We start from the raw sequence: 14753 nt of genomic DNA, 5'->3' as shown, positions 1-14753 counted from the left end.
AGGCAGTCATAATGAGTCGTAGATTGGGTTAAAATTCAAAATGACGCTGCGAGGGCATGTGGGGAATCATTCGGGACGAGCATGAGATATGGATATATCATGACGTAGTCATGGTAAATCAAAGATTCGGTTAAAATTCAGGTTCATGACGCTAGGGCGTATCAAATTAAAGGTCTCGATGAGGGTAATCACGTGCTTCCTGATTATTATCATGACATAGTCAAAATGGGTCATGACATAGTCAAAATGGGTCATAAATTAGGTTAAAATTCACAATGATGCCACTGGGTGTCCGGGGTATCAAATTGAAGGTTCCGATAAGGAAAATCACGTGGGACAAAAATGTGGTAGGGCTATATCATGAGGTAGTCATGGTTAGTCATTGATTGGTTTAACGTTCAAATTGATTCCGCTAGGATGTGATGGGTATCAAATCAATGGTCTTGATGAGCCGAATCACGTGGGAGAAATACAAAAATGCTTCCTGGTGATAACCATTAGATTGTCATGGCGAGTCTTATATTGGGGTAAAATTCGAAGTGACCCCGCTAGGGAGTGTAGGTTATCAAATTTACGGTCTTGAAGAGGGGAATCACGTGGTACAAATAAAAAAAGGTTTCGTAGTTCGAATCATGAGATGGTCATTATGAGTCCTAGATGGGGTTAAATTCAATGTGAGGCCGCTGAAGCATGTGGGGTGTCAAATTGAAGGTTCCAGTTAGGGGAATCATGTCGGACACCTAAATAATGCGTCCTGGTTACAGTCATGAGTCATGGTTAGTTTGACTGGTATGAATTCCATATGACCCTGCTAGGGTGTGTGGGGTATCAAATTAAAGGTCTCGTAAAGGGGGTCACGTGGGACAAATATGAAAATGCTTTCTGGTTATAATTATGAGGATATCGCAAAAGGTACACACTGTCACACACACTCACACTCTCACTCACTCACACTCTCAATCTCACTCTCACTCACACTCTCACTCACACTCACACTCACTCACTCTCACGCACTCGCACTCACTCACACTCTCACTGTCACACTCTCTCACTCACACTCTCACTCACACTCACACGCACTCTCACTCACACTCTCACTCTCACACTCTCTCACTCACACTCACACTCACTCACACTCTCACTCAGTCACACTCTCACTCACACTCACACTCTCACTCAGTCACACTCACACTCTCACTCACACTCTCACTCACACTCACACTCTCACTCTCACACTCTCAATCGCACACTCTCATACTCTCACTCTCACTCTCTGACTGTCTCAATCTCTGTGAGGCCATGTGAGTTCTGAATTCATTTTGAGTTCTCAGCCCATTTTGAGTTCTGAGTTCATTTTGAGTTTTGAGTACATTTTGAGTTTTGAGTACATTTTGAGTTTTGAGTACATTTTGAGTTTGAGTAGATTTTGAGGTTTGAGTACATTTTGAGTATTGAGTCCATTTTGAGTTTGAGTTCACTTTGAGTTTGAGTACATTTTGAGTTTTGAGTCCATTTTGAGTTTTGAGTTCATTTTGAGTTTGAGTACATTTTGAGTTTTGAGTCCATTTTGAGTTTGAGTTCACTTTGAGTTTGAGTACATTTTGAGTTTTGAGTCCATTTTGAGTTCATTTTGAGTTTGAGTACATTTTGAGTTTTGAGTCCATTTTGAGTTTGAGTACACTTTGAGTTTGAGTACATTTTGAGTTTTGAGTACATTTTGAGTTTTGAGTCCAAATTGAGTTTGAGTACATTTTGAGTTTGAGTACATTTTGAGTTTTGATTACATTTTGAGTTTGAGTACATTTTGAGTTCTGAGTACATTTTGAGTTTTGAGTCCGAGTGAGTTCTGAGTTTTGAGCTCAATGTGAGTTTGAGTTTGAGTGAGCGCAGATGTGCTGCTCAGCATTGAGTCTGAGTTTGAGTGAGTGGTGATTCGAAAAAAAAATTGTGAGTGAGTTTGAGTGAGCCGCGCCAACTTTGCCGAGGTATGCCGATGAGTGCGCTGCGGCAAGCAGTCACGGAGAGAGGCGCGCGCTCCACTGCATTTATATATTTTTTTCCGAGCGGAGAGAGGGTACGCGGAGAGGAGAGAGAGACCCGCGCAACACGCCCGCCCCGCGCGCGAGCTCTCTCCGCCGAGCTCCGCGATGCGAGTGCCCTCACACGCCCGAGCGCGCTCCTCCTCTCCACTCACTCCGCGATGCGAGCGCCCTCACACGCCGAGCGCGCTCCTCCTCTCCCCTTGCCCTCCGCTACTCCCGCTCGAGCTATCACATGCTCCGGTTGCTAGGCGCGTCACAGCTGTTGCTAGGCGCACGCCGGCCAACGCACGACAACCCCCGACTAAGAAATGCATTCGCATTTGAAAGGGCATCAGACAAGGAGACACAATCTCTCCAATGTTATTGACAGCATGTTTACAAGAACGATTCAGAACATTGGATTGGAATCAGGTGGGCGTAATGGTTAGTGGAGAATACCTCACTAAACTCAGATGTGCTGATGACGTTACTTTGATAAGTAACTCGGGAGACAAATTGCAAAGCATATGTTTACGGTACTAGACAAGCAGAGTAGAACCATTGGCCTGAAAATTAATATGCAGAAAACTGTACTAATGATCAATAACCTCGGAACAGTACAGCGATGTGATAGGTGGTGAGGCAGTGGAAGTGTTAAACGAATATATCTACTTAGGCCAAGTTGTGACCCCGGATCACAACCATGAGGCAGAGATAACGAGAAGGATAAGAATGGGGTGGAGTGCATTCGACAGACATTCTCAGACAATGAATGGCAGCCTACCATTGTCCCTGAAGAAGAAAGTGCATGACAGCTGCATCTTACCGGTACTCACCTATGGGCCAGAAACTTGGAGGCTCACTAAGAGGGTTCAACTTAAATTGAGGACAACTCAGCGAGCAGTGCAATGGAAGATGATAGGTGTAACATTAAGAAACAAGAAGAGAGCGGAGTGAGTCAGGGAACAAACGCGTGGGTCAGGGAACAAACGGAACAGTAGAAATTTGGAAACAAGAAATGGACGTGGGCAGGGCATGTAATGCGAAGGCAAGATATCCGTTGGTCATTAAGAGTAGCAGAGTGGATCCCTAGAGAAGGCAAGCGTGGCAGGGCGCGGCGGAAAGTTAGATGGGCAAATGAGATCAAGAAGTTTGCAGGGATAAGTTGGTCGCAGGCAGCACAGGACCGGGATAACTGGAGATTAATGGGAGAGGCCTTTGCCCTGCAGTGGGCGTAGATAGGCTGGTGGTGATGATGATGATGGTGAACTTGTGGTCGGCTTCCCTGTCCTTCGTACGAAGACACGCACAAAAAAAAATTACGCCCATCTTCCCGCGAGAGGAACCCTGATGTGATGCGACGCATCGGGGGGAAGGGGGGGGGGGGGGGTTCAATTGGTGTTTCCATTGGGTTGATTCTCTAAATCGCGTGAAACGTGTTGTGAACGCGTAGGATGCATTCCATCACATGCGGGTGTTCTCATACGCGGGAAAGATGGGCGTAATTTTCATTCTTTTACTGAGAGAGAGAGAGAGAGACTGGTTGCCATTTTCAGCGGTTGCACTTTACTTTGGGCACGACGGCTTTGTGGTCGTTGAAGTGCACGGTCAGGGGATCGCGAGCGCTGACTGAACCGCCGCAGCGCGCTACCCCCTTTATATTCACAGCGCCTGAAGGAGAGGAGACAGCGGAGGGGAGTCGCGCATGCGCGCACTTGCGCGCCGGAGCAGACGCGAGTGGAGCGAAGCGCGCGCGCAGCTGTTGTGATTATGTTAATGAGACAGAGTGAAAGTGTTGCGCACAGCTGTCGGAGAGAAGAACGGAGGAGAGTTGCGCATGCGCAGGTGGTGTGCGGACGCTGACGCCGGAGAGACATACCCCCGAGCAAGAGATGCGTCGCATCTAAAAATGCTCAGAACTGATGACGTCAACCGAAAAAAAAGGTGAACGAAGGACGCTGCGTGCTAGTAATGATATAACGTTCAAATAGGCCTGTGTCTTTCAAAAACTGAAGTAAGGCTCGTAGCCTTTTCTAACTTTGACTTGCAAGTTGCAACGCCTGCGACCAAAACGCCTGTGACTCACACATTGGCTTTTAGGAAAACGGTTTTTGTAATAGGTTGTAGTCAGCTCGCTAAAATTACTCTCGTAAGCCTCCACTCTTCCAGTAGTGGTAAGAGAGAGAGAGAGAGAGTAAACTTTATTTGAAAATAGGAAGACGGGAATGTGGAAAGAGTTATGGGTGAAGTCCTATTTCCAGGACTCCAGTAGCAAAGGCTCCCAGCTTGGCTCTCTCTAGCAGCTCACGCTGTGTCGAAAGGTCCGAGCTGGACAGTGCTAAATCCCAGGACTCTCTGGATGTTTGGTAGGTGTTCTGTTGCCAAATTATAGGGCAGTTCCAGACTGTGTGGAATAAGTCTGCTCGTAATTTGCATTTGTGGCATTCTTCGTTATATCTCTGGAAACATGAGAGACAGTCTGGATTTGTGTGGGAAAACGTTGGTTTGAAGTTTTCTTATGTTTCGTGCGTCTTCGGCATCTAACATATGATGCGGTGCGGGCATGGTCTTTCTCGCTTGCCTTTGAGTGTAAAGCCTTTCATTAAGCGACATGAAGGGAGGAAGGGTGTAAGAGTGGTCCGTTTCCCTGCGGCTGTTGATTTGCCTCGCTAGGGAGTCGGCTCTCTCATTTCCTTCCAGGCCTTCGTGTGCTGGGCTCCATAATATTCTATGTTGGCCTTTTGGTTCGGCTGGTAGAATATTCCTGGTGTCTATGGGAATAAGGCCGCATATTAGATTTCTAATGGCTCTTGTAGAGTCCGTGATGATGATGAGGTTTTTGTTGTTGTATTCTCCCCATCTTACAGCGAGTAGTATGGCTGTGGTTTCAGCTTCTTGAGATGTTTGTTTTCTGTTCATGAGAAAGTCCAGGAGTTTGCCCCGTGCATCCACAACTACGGCTGATGATATTCTGTGGTGGTTGGTGGCGGCATCCGTGTATACTGCATCTGGATTTTTCCCGTATGTGTTTCTTATATAGTTAATTCTTGCTCGTCTTCTACCTTTGTTGTAGATGGGGCTCATTTTCTTTGGAATGGGTGAAATTTTGAGAGCTTTGCGTTGTTCTGGTTGCAGCTCTGTTGTTCTTCGTACGAACTCGGTGTGAATGGTGTGGCCCGTTCTTCTTAAGATTTCCCTGCCGGTTCTTGTTTTCAATAGCCTCTCTTTTTGGTGTGGTGCCAGAAGATATGGCTCATACCCACTCAGGGAGATTGGCCAGAAAAGGGGCGCTCACTGAGAGAAACTATATACTCAGTAATTAAAAAAAATTAACGAATGAAATTAAAATGGGCATTTAGGGGGTAAATATAAACAGGAAAAAAAAAACTGCCCAAACTCGAGATGTAGCACCAGGAAGTGTTGAAGACAATGTAAAATCAAAACTAAACAAGAAACTGGAAAAATATCTGAAGAAATAAAACAAGAAGGGAAGTTGGTGAAGGAGAGGCAGTGGGAGGGAAGGCACTTATAGCAGTGATCATAAACGCTGGGATCTTTTTGACTGACTGACTGATTGAACCAACTTTATTGAGGAATAGGAAAAGGATGGAATGGGGTAGGGGATAGAGTGGAGTGGATTTCATGGGTGGAACCCTAGGTCCGGGGTCCCAGTGGCTAGTGCGCCTGTCTTCGCTCTCTCCAGCAGGTTGAGTTGGTCCTGTAGAGATGAGCTTGCCAGGGCCGCCTCCCATGTATCCAGTGTAGTAGGCTGTGTTGAGGAGTTGCTGGTGCCTGTTCCCCATATGATTGGACAGGACCATGTGGCGTGGCTGCCTCGCCGCATTTCTCGATGTTGGTGTCGCAGCATCTTGGACCATCTGGATTTGTGTATGTACGTATTTGTCTGGAGTTTTCGCAGGATTTGCGCATCCGAGGCCGTGAGGTCTTTATGCGGATTCGTGAATTGAACCCTCAGCTGGCAGCAAGCAATGGTCTGAAATGCGCACCGGATCTTTTTGAGGGAAGCCCGGCATGGCCATGGCCCGGCATGGCCACGGGGGACGGCCAGATTCCTATGAGTGCACGGCGGAGCAAAGATCTGCACGGCTAAAACCCAGCACCTTCGCCCCGAACGATAAGATTAGAGGAACAGACAGAGGGAGGGCCAATTGATTAACCCTGTTTTCCGAGTATCTTTTTCGTATTGAGGAGTACTAGTACCATCGGCAGGATAGGAAAAAATGGTCAGCTGTCTCTAATTCGTTACTAAATGCACAGAGTGGTAAATGTGTCAGATTGCAGCGGTACAAGTAATAATTTAAATTTGGTGTTATCTCATTCCCATATCGTCATTGTCCTCTTCTCTTGGCGGCGTGTTTTTCTGTCAGCCGTACATATGCGTTATCAGCGTAAAAGCGCTTCGCTACTTAGCCAGTTAAGATGTTCAATTTACTCCTGTGGGCCTGAGTAAACTCCTTCAACACGTGTCTCAAAGTTGCAGGCCACAACAGATTCCCTAGGTCCACTTTTGGCTACCAAGAGCGAAGCATCGGAATTGTGGTGTAAAGGGGCTTGCGTTGGGCTTGCACTCTGTAAGTCACTGCAGGTTCGAATCACGAAGCCCAGTGCACCGCTTTTCTTTTCTTCCCCTTTATTTTCTTCTGAGCCGTCAGCCATTTGTAAAACCACCGGGTGGTTAAAGCCGACGCCTACTTTCGCGTAAAGGGGCGTTTAATTCGCTTTCGTATTAAAAAAGCGATCCCCAATGCGCCAGGTGATGGAAAAGTGGGTGTCGATAAGGACAGACCTATTAAAGACGAAAGAGAACCTCCGGGTATCCTTTGTGCTTAGAGGAGAACGCGTTTGACAAGACCGCATGGAGTGATCGGTGGTCTCCTGACCCTCGTGAGAAAAGTTGCGCAGGGCAGAAGGCGCTATGCGAGCACAATGTAGGTGAAAATTTCAACGAAAGTCGGTCAGTGCGACCTCCCATACTCGAGAAAGAGATCATTATGATCATCATCATCACCAGCCTATCTACGCCCACTGCAGGGCAGAGGTACTCCCATTATTCTCCAATTACCCCGGCCCTGTGCCAACTGTGACCAATTTATCCCCGCAAACTTCTTGATCACATCTGCCCATCTAACTTTCTGCTGCCCCCTGCTACGCTTGCCTTCTATAGGGGTCCACTCTGTTACCCTGAATTACCAACGGTTATCTTGCCTTCGCATTACATGCCCTGCCCACGTCCATTTCTTCTTAATTTCTACTAGTATGTCGTTAACACGCGTTTGTTCCCTGACCCACTCCGCTCTCTTCTTGTCCTTTAATGTTACACCTATCATTTTCCGCTCCATTGCCCTCTGAGTCGTTCTCAATTTAAGTTGAACCCTCTTAGTGAGCCTTAGAGATAGTCGCACTTATATAAGAGTACCGGAGGTGCTCTATATCGGGACAGCTAAGGGTGCTACCTGTTGAAAAGCTCTGGACTTTACTGGTATTGAGGAATATGGACGAAGAACTGGCGACACACCAAACCCTTCCTCGAACAGCCCTTATGACGTGACAGGGATAATTGCTCGCCAATCGCCTGGCAACCGCAGCCCGTCCTATCGACGGGACACCACCTACCAAAGCTGCCACAGAGAAACATGACTGTGGTAGCCGTAATTCTATTTGATCGCACCATGCATTTGAATGATAACCGATAACTGTGTTTTTAGAGCTAGGTGACGTTGCGCCGCGCAAAAGTTTGAGGTTTTTCTACACTCCTTACCTGTTCTTGCATGTCAAAACGACGTTTTCAGGTCAGAAATGGAGAAGAAACCTGGCTGTGGTGCCCGTAATTCTTTTTGATCGTTGTATACATTCGAATGCCAACAAATAACTCAATTTTTAGCAATAGGTCACGACTAGCAGAGGAAAAGTTTGAAGTTTTTTCGAGGTTTCTTACCGGTTTTTGTAGGTAAGAACGTTTTTTGTTTCGAAATGAAGTTGTTACCAAAACTGGTAGATTGATTGATCGCATGAACAGTACGGAAACGCGACCTTTCAAATTACACGAGGCCTTATTTTGTCTTCATGGCCCCACCCCACTTTTGTTTTAGTCGGGCGCCGCCACAGAGGTTGAAGCTCTAGGTTTTGAGCACTCGCTCCTACAAATTAGCCGCCACCTTGTCTGTAACGAAGAGGCGCCCCTTTGTGGGCATGCCCCCAGGACCCTTTCCCTGAAATCGGGCCCTCTGAGGAGAGGTGGGAGGCCTCGCTTCGCAGCCCCTACCTGGACCTACAGGTCCACCTGGTCAAGAGGGCGGAAGAGCTCGCCGGAAGGCACGAGCCTACGGCGACCATGGGACCACAGTTCTAAGTCACGGACAAGACGTCCAGGAGGGGGCGGGCCTTCAGCCCGTTACCTGCCACCTCCATTTGGACTTCAATTTTCCTCGAGACATTTACTGAAAATACAGTATCTCTCTCTCTCTCTCTCTCTGAGTATTTGTCTTGCGGTAGACCTCGCTGCAACAGTGAAAGTTTGAAAGTTTAAAGAATTCATTTATGAATGTGCAGCACGTTGTCGCACTCTACTTCGCATCCATGGCGTCTCCGGCAGCGTCTAGTCACTCGGATATGGATAAAAAGTGCCGGTCTGGCTTTGTCTCGAGATTCTCAACTATTTTTCCTCCGTACCTGCCCCGCTGAGTTCCGACTCAATGTCCCAGTGCCGCGCTTCGTCCAGGAGGTGCTGGAACGGTAACACTGTGTGCGGCTGTGTGCGGGTTTCCGCGCATACCCGAAACCCCTGCATGCCTGTGTCCTCGTCGTCGCCGGGACTGCTTGGTACGTCCCCCTGGCGCGACCGGAAGCGCGGTTGTGCTGAAAGACAACGCCGCGTCTGGAAGCGATGTATAAAAAAATGAATAAAAGTTCATTATAGAGATGCAGCGGTAAACACATGAGTCACTCTTTCGAACAAAAAAAATCAGGGTTTCAATTTATCGAAGAATTCAGCGCGCGTAACAGAACAAGCGAAGCGTTTTGGACCATGAGCTACGAGCCACGGCGGGAGCAGGCCACGTGCAGGCAAGAGACGAATCGCTGGCACAACCTCCCGGCGGTCCATCGGGCACTGGTCGTGTAGAACTTGCCCGAACTCATGATGTAGTCTTCGTCCTTCCTGTCACCCTGGGCGGTCACTTGCGGATCCGAGCGCAGAAGGAACCCGACCTGTCGGCGCTGTTGCCGCTGACGACGCAGCAGGGCCCACAGCTGGAAACGCCGGCGCAGGCCGGTCCAGAGGCAGAGGCTCGCCCAGAGCTGCCTGCCGCTGGATAGGCGCCTGTTACGGGGGATAGGCGCCTAATTAGGTGTGAAATACACTGGCGAATGGAGAGAGACAGACTTTATATGCGACCAGACTAAGATATATTATTATTCTTCCGCCAGAACTATGACCAGCTGTTCAACGAGGGCCGCCGATGCGACAACGTTGCTCGGAATGGCTTTCAAGCCAAAGAATAAAAAGTTGCAGAGACATCTACGTTTGTATCCTAAGATGTAAGGCGCGATAGCGATACTTACTGCCACTGAGTGTTTTCGTACGCAGTTGCTGCATTTCCGATCTATGCTTCACAAGCACTAAAGGTGATCGAAGAGAGAAAGATTAGCTACGAAGGTTTTAATGGCCGTGTGCCAGGAAAGACAAAGCTTCTATGCCCTTCTGTGGATTAAAATGTGAGCGGGAAAGGTTGCCGATGCAAGGTGATGGTCAGTTTGTGCGATGAGTCGTCACTGCCAGTGTTTCAAAATGTTTATTCTGTCATTTCTAGGCCGGGCTGAACAATTTGGCTTTTTACGAAGAGAGAGAGAGAGAGAGAGAGAGAGAGAGAGAGAGAGAGAGAGAGAGAGAGAGAGAGAGAGAGAGAGAGAAGATCTGTGTTCAGGAAGAAATAGTAGTGGTGTACGTTTAACTAGGCAAACGGTAAACAGACGACAGGGAGCTCAAGGGTGGAACCTGAAGACTAGGGTCCCAGATGCAGCAGCTTTCACATGGGATTCAGCTGGTCAAAGCTGCCTCCCATGTCTCGAAGGAGTAGCTTATGTTATGTTTGAGTTGTTCTCATCTGACTATACCCTTGGACATGGCTAGGATGCGTGCAAGCGAGGGCATATTTCTCCGATTTTAGCAGAGTTTTAAGTTCATGTATTATGTTTCTACCTCACACATTAATGCACATAGATCTGCAGATACTTGTGTTGGATTTTCGTCCACAGAGTTTGTGACTCTTCTCCATGGCCACTTCGTTGTAGCAAGGGCGAAAGATCGCAGTCCTAGGCATTGGATAGGAATTCGTTCTTAACATTTTTCGAGGAGGGCAGTGTGGTAGTCGTGGTCGCAAGAAGCACGGCACATAAGTTCGTGTGCCTCTTGGTCAGTGCGTCGTTCGGTGCCAGGCCATTGGGTTCGGGTGCCCAGGTGAGGTTGTTAAATTTTTGCATTGTGAATGGGAATATCTTACCGAAGTGCTTAGGTATTCTGCCTGCAGAAAACAGTAATGTCCTTCGAGAGGGTAATAATGTTATGCTTCCATTTGATACTTCCGCTATTCGGACTGCCGAGAGGATGGCTCCAACTTCCACTTGTATCTTCCGGTATATTAGAGTGTCATGCAGTCACAAAGATTTACATGGTAGTCAACAACGACAACTGCAGCCTTGTGCTTTCGTATATCCCGGAGTCGGTGTATACTGTGGCCTCATGATTTGGAAACTTTCCCCAAATGAACTTGATCCTGCCTCTTCCTATGTACGATTGGGTCCATAGTATTGGTACAGGAAAGTTTTAACGCGTATACTCGCTGGATTGGTGACAGGTCTACCATGGTGTGCAGTAATTTCTTTTCAGATGGCGGGGGGTTCCTGTCTTCTATACCATGCCTTGTTTTTCCATCCGCTCGCTTTGTGTTCGGAGAGTGGTTTCTCCGATTTCTTCAGCGTTAGGAAGACACAAGTTGAGGGCATATTCATCGTTATTATCACTAACATCCTATTTAGGACGACTGCACGGTGAGGGTCTCTCCCATTGACCTTCAGCCGCTCCTGTCCTGCGCTTCCCAAGTTCATTCTTTGCCTTGAATATTGTTATTTTATCCCTATGGCCTTCTCCTTCTTCGAGACCCATCTATGCATGTCCATTCTGCTACCCTGGTGGTACAGCCGTTATTAGCTTGTCTTACGGTCACAACTGCGAGGTTGAGGACTGCTCATATGCTGTCCTGATGATAGCGTTTCTATCACTTACGTTGGTACGGGTAAATTTGTAGTACCGTAGGGTCTGCAATATTCGGCTCATGACCAGTGGCTGCACGATTCTTATCGCTTCTTCTCTTTTTCTTGCTTTTCTCTTGGTCGGGCATTTTTTTTTTGTGGGCTAAAAAGATTCGTTGAAGATTGGATAATTGGTTAAAGATTTCCTTGGGGGTTGTGAGTCTGGCACCGCCGCTTGTCTCCAGAGGCTCCTAAGTGAGCATTCCTATGTGACTGTTCTCTTGGAGGACATCCGTACTTATTTTCAGGGTGATTTTTAACTTGGCCGCATGGCGCCATTTGTCGTTTGCCAAGCCGAGCTTGCAGCGGAGGCAGAACCATGGGAATATTGCAAGGTATTTTGAAAACTTGCGTGATTAGATTATATGCAGTGGGCTTTATTTTACTTCTTTTCAGGTTATAATATATGTCTGAGACACTGGCGTTAATCCTTTTCCCCCTGTTTCAGTTACGTCACGCAATGTTGGTGCCGGCATAAGCACCGGTATAGAAAACACGCTGCGGTGGCTAAGTGGGTAAGGCGTTGCGCTGCTGAGCCCACGGATGTGGGTTCGAATCCCTGTCGTGGAGCCTTTTTTTCACAATAACGCCATTGTGTCGCAATTTGAGCGCACGTTAAAGTTCGTAAGGTGGTCTTAATTATTCCGGAGACTCACTACTGCACGCCTCGTATCCCACGGCGGATGAATTACCGGAAATTTATATTTTTTGATCTTCTGGTGGAAACACGCTTTGGCGTGATGACGTAAGTTGCCGGCACAACTGGCGATCGTGTCTGCCGAGCATGCTACGACCGAATCGGCATAGAACTACCTTCACCGCGCAAGCGCGGCAATGCTGAAAACGCGTCTTTTCTTTCGTATCCGGCGTTGTATCATTGTCCCCTTTCCAAACATGAGTTGCCGTTCCGGCAAAGTACAATTTTTCGGAGCATTTGAATCTTGTGGCCTCAGTCGTAGCTTCCGGGTGGCAGCGGTGACGTATTTCCGTGGACGCCTGGTGAGCACGGCTGATATCGGACGGGTAGCAAGCGCGGGGAAATCGTAAAATGAGCGCAATAACGCTATCGCGTAAATAATGTGCTCGCGCCGGCGTTCCAACGGGGCGAGTGATTTCAACCGGCAGGGTGCGCGCAGCTATACTCGGTGACGACTTAAGAACGGCACCGATGATGATGATGATTCCTATTGGTTTCCCCTTTGAATCGGGGTGATGACATGTCATCTTACCAAAAAGGACTGATATAACCATGTTTTACACTCTTGGTTTAATACTAGCGCTGCTTAGGGCAGGCACTAACGCTTATTAAGCCCGACATACTTTCTTTTCCCTGTTACAGGTGGTAACTGTCCTAGGCAATATTCCCCTATCTGCTTTTCGTCCACCAGCATTCTAATCTTCTTTTCGTCCCCGCGACAGCCTTGAAGTTAACTTCCTCTGTGATACCCTTAAATCCTAGGGCTTCTGGAAGCCCAATATTCCCTTCATGTAGATTTGGATGGATACCCTCACATTCTAACACTATGTGCCGCATAGTTTCCGGCAACCGGAAGTTGCCGCTGTGCCGTATCACCGTAGCCGGATGTTTCTCCGCGTGGTGCAAGTAGGGCGTTACTGGGAATATTTTGAACGTGGCGTGAGCCGTTCCCATGATTTTTTGGACCTAATATGCTTATAAACGACTCCAGTGACGACAAACAAACTGCGTGAGACAAGGCAGACGATATCACGCATTCATAGCAATCCCCTTTCAAAACGCGCGCGCACTGACGTCACGGGTCCGGCGCTTTGGCGGAGTGATACACTACATGAGGTGGTGCCGTTCTTGAAGGGGCACTGACACAAAATTTTGAAGGCGAGATAACTTCGGATATAGATTGGTGGGAACACATATACATCATCTGCAAAATATCAGCGGCGAATACAGCCTAGAACATATTTAAAATCAATTTTAAAGTGTGCGAAACGCAACCGAGCAGCCAGCAGAGGACCACGCGCAATTGTAAATAAACAACATCCACACACGTCACGAGTTTGTGTTTGCCGCTTCCGCACTGCCGGCGCTTTTTGCCGGCTCGCCCGGCTCGCCGCTCCAATCGGAGGGCCGGAGGGCGGAGCTTCTGCTCTCGAGAACGAACGACCCGATCGTTGGCGGCGGAGGCGCTGTGATTTCGTCAGCTCATCAGGCAGTTGGCCACGACCAAAGTTCTACGCGATTCCAGGCACTCTGTTTCTATTACTGTTTATTACCATTGGATGCGAAAACGCGGCGGAGGCACGAAAAGCCCACTTAGCTAGCCGCACGGTCGCCCGGTCGCTGTGCAGGCGGCGGCCACGGCCGCGGCCGGTGCAGGTAGCTCGAGTGATAGCTTGTTACCGCTGCACGAAATTGTCCCCAAGTCCCGACCATGGTGGCTTACATGAGAAAGGAGTTAATGATGCGATGGCGGGTTGCATTAAAAATTGTCATCTGCACCGCTTACGAGAGCGGCACGCGAATATCCGCCGCAGTGCTAAGCCGAACACATCTGTAGGTGGACCTGTAGGCAGACCGGCCGGCTGCTCCCAGCGCGCGTCTTGCCACCCACCGTCTCGAGCGTCGCGCATCGTTCTTTAGCCGCGGTAGCGTTTGCACTCGCAGCGCCTGCGTCATATCCACGGTCGCTTTTTAATTAAGCGCCTCACGAGATCAGTACGTGGGGGCATTCGCAGAAACTGCCGTCGATGCGGATTCGACAGTGCTACGGCGGCTCTGCTCTGTGATATCCCTTCGACGGTCACGTGGTCAGCTTTGTTCACACAAAATCCATCGTTTCGCGGCACTCGCTGAAACCGAAACTGCGACTGGCCGCATTGAAAATGCCTCTAATTAAACAACCGTCGCACGCTGAAGCAAATGAGGTTTCTACAGGTTATAAGTAGGTCACTAGCTACTTATCGCAACAAAAAAAACAAGATGCAAAATTTTTGTGTCAGTGCCCCTTTGAGAGTTGTAACCGAGTATAGTCGGCGAGGTGAAATTCGAAGCTGCAACGGCCGTGGCAACATTCTCGGCGGCGGTGGTGGCGGCGGCTTTCGGGCATCTTTGCACCCCTTCGCACTGGTGTCGATTGTCCGCTATCATCTGATAACGGCGCTACGGCCGCTGTCAGCCGACTGCGTCACTTGTGAAAGAGGCATAATCGTTGTGCATGGAGGAAGAAAAAGTTAGGAGACGGCGCAGCCGGAGAAACGTGAAGCCTATACATAAAAAGTAAAATCGAAGTCGGCCCAGGCGTCACTGCACCACGTGACCCCACCGCACCGCCTCTGTATGGGCCGCCGCGCTCTTCAATTTCGTCTGCTCGAAACTGCTCTGCGGCCCGTTGTCGCGAAGCCTGCTATATGTTGGTTTTTTTTCCCACG

This window comes from Haemaphysalis longicornis, unplaced genomic scaffold (genome assembly GCF_048455015.1).
Source record: "Haemaphysalis longicornis isolate Haplotype H1 unplaced genomic scaffold, Haemaphysalis longicornis Haplotype H1 scaffold_12, whole genome shotgun sequence".
NCBI lineage: Eukaryota > Metazoa > Arthropoda > Arachnida > Ixodida > Ixodidae > Haemaphysalis > Haemaphysalis longicornis.
Note: the sequence above shows the minus strand (reverse complement) of the source record.